This window comes from Chenopodium album, chromosome 9 (assembly GCF_948465745.1).
Source record: "Chenopodium album chromosome 9, dcCheAlbu1.1, whole genome shotgun sequence".
Taxonomy (NCBI): Eukaryota; Viridiplantae; Streptophyta; class Magnoliopsida; order Caryophyllales; family Amaranthaceae; genus Chenopodium; species Chenopodium album.
The window spans coordinates 21,396,750-21,404,750 of record NC_137842.1 but is presented as its reverse complement, the minus strand read 5'-3'; the positions used below and the strand labels follow the sequence as shown (position 1 = coordinate 21,404,750).

At 36.3% G+C, this 8,001-nt stretch overlaps 1 long non-coding RNA gene across 1 annotated transcript; it reads right to left on the bottom strand.

Annotated features, from left to right (window-relative positions):
* Window positions 1–952: 952 nt before the first annotated feature.
* On the bottom strand, window positions 953–4,176 carry LOC145559653 (uncharacterized). The gene is made up of 3 exons (XR_014092840.1): window positions 3,937–4,176; window positions 3,505–3,610; window positions 953–1,197 (listed from the first exon to the last, which is right to left on the bottom strand). It is a non-coding gene; the product is annotated as an uncharacterized LOC145559653 (long non-coding RNA).
* Window positions 4,177–8,001: the final 3,825 nt, after the last annotated feature.

Genomic DNA, 8,001 nt, shown 5'->3' with positions numbered 1-8,001 from the left:
AGTGTGTAGTTTGATTTATAGCACCATTTCTTTTGCTACAAGGACATGATCGTCATGAATCATTTGCACAGGTATTGGTTTAGAACCATACTGGATTGACCTATGAGAATAATTTAAGAGATAAAAAATCATCATAAGTATACTTCTCATTATTGCTATCGGAACCTTTTTCCTTTACCATGAGTATTGTGAGCTTTCTTGTTTGAGTAATAGCCCGCTTTGATGATTGTCAAACGTCTGCCATAATAAGGGATTATAACATCATCACTCGGGCAGCTAGGTCCTCTCAGTAAAAGAAGCTACATTACAAGAGTAGAAATGTCCCTCCCTACTAAAATATGGAAGATGTCTTTGTTGTTTACAAGGCCTCTCGTAGAGCAAGACTGTAAAATGCATGGCCGTGCTCGCACTACTACAAAAAGCGTGTTTTCTGGACGCTTTTTAAGCTTTTTATCGACGCTAAAAAGCGTCGACAAATTATTTCTCGACGCTGCTAAAAAGCGTCGAGAAAACGTGAGTCGAAAATTTTCAGGAACACAAAAAAGCGTCGAGAATATCGACGCTTTTTTGTGTCCTAACTAATATACAAGCGTCACAAATATGTATTTCGCGCATTATCCCAAATGTGTGTAGTTTTTTAGCGACGCTTTTACCAGTCCATATACTCAAATTTAGCGACGCTTTTTGTTGTCTTGCATTTATTCGTGTCAGCCTTTGGTATGGCGGGAAACTCTTTGAAATATGAAAATGTGCAAATATATAGACATTAAAAAGCGTTTAGAATTTTTTAAAGCTTTTTTTTCATTTTATTAAATTATTAGCATAATACATACATACATTATAGTTATATAAATTTATCATATATTAAATTAATAACATAAAAATAAAAATAAACAAATATTCTATATAACTAGATTTAAAAAAATAAAAATACAATAATTAATCAACAATATATAATAAGAGTACGTAGTTAATTAATTACCAAATTTTTAAAAATAAAACATCAACACAATTAATAAAACTAAAAAAAAATGTCGTATATTATATATAGTAGCTTGTCCCTAAATAAATACATCACTAATATAAGACTAAAACCCAAATACATAGATGATGGCCTTATAGACGATATAATCGCTTGTCTTGACGCTCAAGTGTCCCGACCTATTCTCTTGTTGCACCTACATTGCCTTTTCCAATCTTCAAAAAAAAAACAAAAAAAACAAAGTATAAATTAGTACATTACACAATATAGGCTCAAGATTCATAATCGACTTGAGACAATAACAAGGACATTATACTTTAATCTAGGAAATTAATTATGTACAATGCACATATATAAATCTGTAAAGTAGGCCTATAATTATTTAAGCTTTCTTGTTGTCCATTAGAAAGCTTAAGAGAGTTATTGTGAAATAGAAGAGTCTTAAGTTGTATACTATTGAGAAAGCCAATACTGCAAGCTCTACTCCTCGGCATTCAATTTCTGCAGTAAGCACAAAATGGAAAGCCCCTTCTATTGGTTTATATAAGCTAAATTCTGATGTTGCTCGTTTTGCCAATGATGATATGACTTGTTTGGGTGGGGTGATTCGTGACTCAGTGGGTGAGGTTATGGCTGCTACTTGCTGGTGCATTAAGGGCTGCTATGAGGTGGATGTTGGGGAAGCTTTGGCAGCCAAGTATTGTCTCTCTATTGCAATCGAGGCTGGCCTGAATAGGATCACCTTGGAGACTGACTCGATGAAGCTGTACAAACATTTGTACAGCAGCTACTGTGAAAATTCGGCTTTTTACTGTGTTTCTATTAGTTCTAGTCTGTTTAGGGAGTAGAATCCCTTTGCTACTACTGTAAAAAAAAAAAAAAAAAAAAAAAAAAAAAAAGATCCGGCAGCACAATTTTCCCACTAAACATTGCAGTGAAAAGGTTGAGTTATCATATCCACCGTAATATATAACACACATCTTAGTCTAGAGGATGAAGTATAGAATCAAAAGAAATATATGCAAAAAGATGCCAAAATATCAAGATCATAAGGGCCTATGACTAAGAATAATACCATCACCCCAGAGAGCTCACAAGGAAATAATACCAGAAGATAGAACTAAACTCCTAAATTAAAATCAGTTGTCATGTACAGTAAGCTAAGTAAAACAGTGAATAATACCATCACCCCAAGAACCTTTTTTTGTGCATCGGCCAACACTACAGCAGTGAAAGAATAAGGAGGCCAAAAAACTGAACTCAAAGAAATAAATAAGCTTCAAGGCATGCAGCAGACAAACATTTATCCCAAAAAGGCTTCATGACCTTTAGGGAGAAATTTCAAATACCTCAGTTAATTGTCAAAAAAAACTTGAAAAAATATCAGACATGCAACAGGGGAGCAGGGCAGACAAGGCTTATTAAGTTAGATTTAACATTAGATTTAAACAAGGGAGCAGGACAAACATTTATCCCAAAAAGGCTTCATTGACACAGCTGCATTAAGTTAGATTTAAAATTAGATTTAAACATGATGTGATTGGTGTTGAATGTAAGAGATAACTCCATTGAAGTGTAAGAAAAAACTAACCACCCCACCACATGTACATCTTTAGAAGTAAGCTTGCACTTTCAAAGAACCTGGAAAAATAGCACAATGCACATAATGATTCTATAAATTTCATACTCAACCCATTTAAAGGAACATAATTAAATACCCAACTGTTAAAGGCGACTAAAACAATCCCACAACCCCGAGTAAACAAACTAACATATGCCGATAGACAATCGCAAACATCACTTCATCGTCCTAAATCGAGGAAGTTCCCACTAACAAACAATAAATCACTCTAACCTGTGTCAATGGACAAACATCGAACATGAATAACAATTAAATACCAAGAGCTTCGTACACGTTAACGTCCTTAAAAAGCATGGTACGAAGATTTTGCTAATCAAGCTTCGTACACGTTAGTATCCTTAGAAGCATGGTTTGCTTTGTTGCAGATTATGTAAACCAAAAACTTATGGTTGACAATATACATAAATATATACCTTATACTTATACAATTCAACCCTCTGCGACTTGAACAAAAGAAAAGGAAATTCAAGATGAGAAAAGACATTGCTCAAGCAACAAGAACTAGTAGAACAGAAATCTTGAAATTGATTTATGCATTTTAATTATTACAAAGAGAATATTATAAAGTTTGTGTAGCATAAATTGCAACTTAGTGGATTACTGGAATGTTTTTGTTCTAAATGAAGTATTTTTTCTGCAATGATACCATACTACTTCATTTATTCTAAGTCCAAAAAACATAAAAAAAAAATATCATCAGCTTAAGCAATTGCAACTATTCTATTTGAAAATCTAATCACTAAGAATATTCAAGAATTTATACATCGCAAGTTATTACACACAACCTACGGTTAATATTGCAAATTGAACTAATAAATAATAAAATCCCAAAAGAAACATGATAATCAAATAAAACCATCATGAGGAACAGAGTGCAAACCTGAGAGGAAAATTGAATCAGGGGCTTATTGAAATTGGAATTTCAACATAAAGGATTAGATCTGATCGAAATTAGGGTCTCCTTTCATATAATTTAGCCAAAACCCCTACAAATTAAGAATTCAAAACAAAAAGCCATAACAATAATACAATTGAAACAAAATCAGAAATAAATTTGAAGAAAATACCTTTATTTCTTTCGGATTTTGAAGAAAATACCTTTATTTCTTTCTGATTTTTCTAGAATTTTATTTGAACAGTAGCACAAAATCGAACTTAATAATATGTATAAACAAACCATAAAATATCAATTTCTCATGAATCAAACCCATTTTAGACCAAATTTTCGTGAGATTATTGTAAAATAAACTCTATAAACAAGCTATAGGACTCAATTCGAAGAAAAAATGAATCCCAAAAGGAAAGGGTGTACCTCAATTTTATCGGCAACGAGAAGGCGAAATCAAACACCATTTAAGGCCGGCGGGAAGAGAAAATTGGGAAAGCAAAATTATTGATGAGCGGTGCAAAGGGAACGACTTGAAGATCTGACATTGAAATCCATGATTTTCTTAATCACTTTGCAGAATTTCGTAAGAGGAAGGAGAGATGAATAGTTAGGGTTAAGATGTGACAGCTCAGAGAAGTGAAAAGGGTTTTCAAGTACTATGGGCGGTTTTATTATTTCCGAAATTTTGAAATCCTGGGTAGAGCAAATTAAACTCACGAGCCTTGCACGTGTTGTTCTCGACGCTTATTTATGTCAAAAATCAATCTAGTCGTCGAGAAAACACGCACATTATATTTACCACCTGACGCCCTTGTCTAAGCGTCGAGGCTAAAGCGTCGAGAAAAGACTCATTTTGTAGTAGTGTCGGATGGATTTTAGAAATCATCTGTTTATTAACAGTCAGACTCGGAATCGAGAAACACTTCTGGACGTAATAAGCATGACAAATAAATCTTACCTTATAGTTCATGAAGAGGCATTAAGCGACATAGGAAAAGGGCTATACACTAAAAGCACACTTGTCCGGAAGGACAAGTGGGAGATTGAAAGGAATAGTGTCCTTCGAACAAGTGTATTATTTCGATAGTGGGTTTATAATTATTAGAAAGCTAATATATTCAGTAAGGTCAGGTCATCGAAATGCATGGGTGGAGGTCGCTTCCGATCAGTAATATTAATGCATAATTAATATTACAGCTTAATCTTGATAGAACCCTTCGGGTCACTCCCAACAAAATAACGAGCCGAAGAGACGAATTAATTCGGAAGTAATTAATGAGTGGACCGAGTAATTTATATTTAGACTTCGGGAATTTGAGCTTGGAGTGTCGAAACCGAGCGTCGGAGAATCTCAAATGTCGAGCTTAAATTTAGGAATTGGCGAGACGGGAAAATGCTTCAAGTTACAATAAAAAAAAACCCTAGCCACGCAAAAACAAGGGAAGCGCGCCAAATTGGAGTGTGCCACATTGCAGCACACATGGCAACATGCCATGTGGCAGCACACGTGGTAGCCACCAAGTGGCAGTGCGCCACGTTGGCATCGTGCCATGTTGGCAGCGCGCCATGTTAGCAGCGCATGTAGCAAGGGGGCCGTGGACCCGGGTGACAGGTCATGAACAGGGGCTAAAAGAAATTGGCCCAACCAAACCCAACTTGGGGCTCAAGGTTGGGTGACACATGGTTAGCTCACAATGCATGTGAGTTTCCTTGGGGACCAAGTGAGAAAGTTATCCTCACCTAACCATGTGACACTTATTACTTTTTCCTTGGTTTATTTAACTAAGGGTTGAATTCATCAATCTTTCCATGTGGGATATTTTTGTGAAAAAGTCCCACATTGAAAGTTGAGTGGAATTCACAAGGAAGCTTTCCTTATAAATAGCTAAGGCATGGCTTGGGATTACTTGCTTGAGTAAGAGTTGGAAAAGGGATCACTAGTAGTGAAAACCTGTGAACTCAAGAGTGGAAAAAGGTATCAAATTTTTGAAAGCCTTTGAACTCAATTACTCGAGTTTTTTGGACGGGTTTTCCTAACCCCAAGATATTGGACCTAGTCGGTGTTCGTGTTGTGGGTGGATCATCGTTGGAGGCCTTCGTATTTTCGAGGCTGGCTTTCAAGTAAGATTTCAAGTGGTCGGGTGAAGCACGCTTCAAAGGTATATTCATTATCTTAATCTTGTCACAAAGTTAATTATGTTTATGGTTTTATTTATTACGAGTGCGGTCTTGTTTTTGGGTTTGTTTCCGCGGTGAGTCGGACTCACCAAACCCCAGCAAAGAGGGTCCAAGGTTATGAGTTCGAATGCACCGCGCGGAAGCCTTATTTTTGGAAGGGTTGTCGCAAGTGGATGGGACCCCGCGAGTTAAACTCCCTTCCATGGTTTGGTGAATTCAACAAACTCGGATGTACCCTTCGTTACCAAGAGCGTTCGATTGGTTAGATGGAAATATGTAGAACACATATGAGTTTCAGAAAAAAGGTAAAAACTCAATCAAGAAGTAAAATTGAGTAAACAGTACTAGAAAACTAGTCGAAAGAAGAAGGTGGATAGATTTCTGGCTCAATATTGGAAGAATTTGGCGCGAGAAAATAGCGTCTGTCGCCGAACACTGGCACTGTCGACAGGCAATAGTGCCATCATTTGGCGCTGACGTTGTTTTCTCAGCGCTAATTCCTACACGCCTCGACAGATTTTTGTTCTTGATTTTCGAGTTTTTTCGTAGCATTATTTCGACTTTAGTTGTGAAATATATTTCCCTAGATTCCTACGTGTAAAAATCCTATGTTTATTACGCCTTACGGATGGTATTTCCAATGCGAAACTTTTTATGCTTATGCCAATAATGTCAATCAAAATTACGCACATGAAATACTTGAACTTTTCGAGTCTCGTCCACTCATTCTCAATGATTACTAAAATAAATTTTAGGAATTAAAATAGAAATCCTCCCCAGTGGAGTCGCAAAAAAACTATAGGAAATATTTGAAGCATCCTACACTTCATCCCCACTGTGATCATACACTTAAGCATGGTGGTGTCCAAAGGGAAGGAAGCTAGAGTAAAAGAGTCGCCAACAAGTTTTAGGAACTTGTAAACCGTTCACAGGGTGAAGGTTACACCCCTTAACGATCAAGGAGATAGTTAACTCTAATAGGTCTGGAACCATGACTAGAAGGTCGGGGACGAAGGTACAAATCCAACCTAAAGGAGATTGAACTTGCCCTAATAATAGGCCTCTACTTTATTCTTCTCGTATTCATGTGCGCTCTCTGAATAACATGCAATCAATAGGATAACCCTAAACCTGTTTAATCTTTGTTGGTTGAATATTAAATGCACAAATAAAACTATTATTGGAGATCACTTTATTTATAATCATAGTAACCTAAACAAGATTATTAATTATCTTATTAAGCGTTATGATAAACTCACTTCAAAACATGTAGCACTCTTTATCGAAAGGAACATTATTTGCCGATATGGAGTCCCACATGAGATGATAAGTGACAATGGAACTCACTTTCAAGCAGAATGTAAAGAATTGCTACAAAAGTATGGCATTCAACACCATCATTCTTCTCCTTATAGACCTCAAGAAAATGGAGCAGTTGAGGCGGCTAACAAGAATTTAAAGACTATTATCGAGAAAATGACAGAAAATTACAAGGATTGGCCTGACAAACTCCACTTTACACTTTGGGGTTATTGCACGTCAATTCGTACATCAACAGGAAATACGCTATTCTCCTTAGTCTATGGAATGGATGTCGTACAACCTGTAGAGCTAGAGATACCTTCTCTACGCATTGCGTTAAAAAGTAAACTTGATGAAGTCGAATGGACTAGGGCGAGATATGAAGAGCTAATTCTACTCGATGAAAAATGACTAGAAGCTCTACATCATACTCAATGCTATCAAACCTGTATGGCTAGACACTTTAATAAGAAGGTAAAGACAAAAAACATCAAAGTAGGAAACTTGGTGTTAAAAGCGTTGTAGGCGTCGTTTGATGTGCGCCTACGTTAAAGCATGTGGTGAATATGCTTGGCACTCATAGGAAGAGGGAATTGACATAATACAATTAGGAACAAGGAAAGTAGGGAGCCGCCAACAAGTTTTTAAGAAACTTGTAAACCGTTCACGGATCATAAAAAGGCAACCACGATAAGGGACAACGATAGACAACAACGATTGACTCGTGAACGTTACACCCCATTCATAATCCATGAGATTACTAACTCCATATGGTTCGGAACCACGAAAGGAGGATCGGGGATGATGGTACGAAGTGAGTCATGGAGTCACATTTGCCCGTATTAGCCTCTACTCGATTCTTATAGTGAAAAGTGATTCCTGCAATCTCAAAGGCATGCAAACAAAGATTCAATTTGCTTCAAACTATTATTAGGACAAATTGGTTGAATATTAATGCAACATATAATTCTAAAATATCGTGATCACTTTAATTAAATAACAAGATTA